This window comes from Belonocnema kinseyi, chromosome 3, assembly GCF_010883055.1.
Source record: "Belonocnema kinseyi isolate 2016_QV_RU_SX_M_011 chromosome 3, B_treatae_v1, whole genome shotgun sequence".
Taxonomy (NCBI): Eukaryota; Metazoa; Arthropoda; class Insecta; order Hymenoptera; family Cynipidae; genus Belonocnema; species Belonocnema kinseyi.
In genome coordinates this window covers 61,160,854-61,163,198 of record NC_046659.1, presented here as the reverse complement: position 1 = coordinate 61,163,198, position 2,345 = coordinate 61,160,854, and the positions used below count along the sequence as shown (strand labels likewise).

General features: G+C 27.4%; 1 protein-coding gene across 1 annotated transcript in view; it reads left to right on the top strand.

Moving 5' to 3' along the window:
- LOC117169384 (forkhead box protein Q1-like) overlaps positions 1-2,345 on the top strand; it is a 27,584-nt gene that overhangs the window by 22,194 nt on the left and 3,045 nt on the right. The gene's annotated exons all lie outside the window — the stretch shown is intronic.

Genomic DNA, 2,345 nt, shown 5'->3' with positions numbered 1-2,345 from the left:
ATGTTTATTCGTATTTCATTAATTAATTTTAATTTGATACATTTAGGGAAATTAAGATATCAGAATGATTTTTTTAATCGTTAGGTAATATTTTTTTTCAAATTTGAAGTGAAACAACCATTTAATGTAATTGGGAATCTCTTAAAATTATAACATTTATTCTAAATTTTGTAATTAATGATGCATTTTTTATTGTTTTTATTTATATTTGTGCAAAAATAAGATTCATATCTATACTGATGCATCTACCTAGTTAAAAAGTTATTCTCACAATAAAATACAATAGGCGACACAATAATGTGAAAATAATCATTTGTTGTCCATTTTTTATTTGTTCGATATTGCTTAAGGACATGTAGAAGATATCCGAATGTTTTTTTTAGTCGGTAGATAGTATGTATGAACATGATGGACTCGACAGTTTGAGTCGTCAGCTTTAAAAAAAATATTTAAAAAATATTTATAATGGTCACCTTATTCCTCAAGTATTTAAATTCATACAAAGATGACAGCGGGGGGTATGGTTATTTCTTTCAATTTATTACAAGTGTCTCGTTCCATTGCAGTCGACCAAAGATGAAGAAATGTATTATGCAATTTATAAAGATTGTACCAACATTCGTTACATGGTATTTCGGAGTAAGAAAAGAAATGAAAATTTGGAATATACGTGAGGTTAGAAGATAGCAGAAGAAATACAAAATTATTAATATTCAATTTAATGAAATTTAAATGGATTTATATATTCGCAATTTGTATAGTACATACATATTTACACCGGAATAATGTTGAATTTCTAAAATAATCGTTATATAGTGCGTGATTAATTTTTTCACCTTTGGTAGGTTGCAATGGAACCAAAAAATTGTAATAAATTTAAATAAATAAATATACTACCCGCCGCCATAATGGTATTAATTTAAGTACCCGAAATAATAAAGAGAAAAAGATAAATAGTTAAAAAATATATTTTCTGGAAGCGACCGACTGAAACTGGTAAGTAACCATTGCCAAAAATGTTGCAAAAATATTCAGGAGTTATTCATAAAATACGTGATATGATTAGGAGGTTGTCAAAGTATCATTCTTTATATTACGAACAATGGAAAACGTATCACGTTAGTTGAAACAACTATTTAATGTCATTGGGTATTTCTTGAAGTTATATAAAATTTACACTGAAATCATTTTTAGTAAAACGTAAGAAAGAAACACTGATATTTTACCTCAATCTTGGCTTGGAATTCGTATAAAAAATTTATTCTGTACTATGTGTAGTTATCATTTTCAACATTATGGCAAGAAAAGAATATACATGACATTTCTTAAATAGTATAGGTATACATATATTTCTATTCTACATAATAACAGTAACAATTCAAAACTATCTTGCATAAATTAATTCATGAAGCTAATACCCAATTAAAACTTATTTCAGACATTAATATTTTTAAACAAAAATATGCATACGAAACAAAATATATTTGTTTTTTTAATTTGCTCTTAAAAAGTCAAATTAACTTCCAATCAGCAAAATTTTTGATTCTCATCATGGATGCTTATATTTTATTCAATATATTTAAAAAAATGTTATGGTCTTAATAAAACAGGACAAAATTATAGATGTTAATGAGTGAAGTAAACGATTTTGCTTATCATTGTTAAATTTATTACTATACGTCTTATAACACTAAGTGCTCACATCTCTTCGGCTATTTCTTGAAAGTACCGGAATAATCGTTACACAACTTGCGCGCATTTTATAAATTGTCCAATTACAGTAAGTGGCTATCGACATATTTTATACCCCTAAAGATCCAATCTTTTCAACTTGCTTTCACTTTTCAAAAAGACGCTTAACTTTCTTATAAATTAAAAAATGTATATAAAAATATATTCAGTTAAAACTTTTGCGGGTTTAAAATCATGGTTTGAAAACTTAATTCATTTGTGAAATGTCGCATGGGTCTTTAAGTACATTATGACGTCAGGTATTACCGCCCGTCCCATATTTTTTTCCACCTGTTTAAAATCAGGAAAATGAAGATATCGGGCTAATCAAAAAAATATATATAATTTTATGCGGGATACCACTGTCTGTTAAACGGGCGTCGATAGCTTTTTGCTTAATATATTTTTTAAATATTCATAATTTTCACCTTATGGGTTATGTCTGGTGGATTTTCAGTTCATCAGGGATGGCGAAAAGATTAATTATGCAATTTATGGAAATTAGAAAAAAGTTTGCAGCACGTAATAATTAAATCAGAAACCTCGTGCTAGCATCAGACTACATCATGCTTGAAATAAACGAAATCTAATAACCATAGTAACCACCGCCTTTC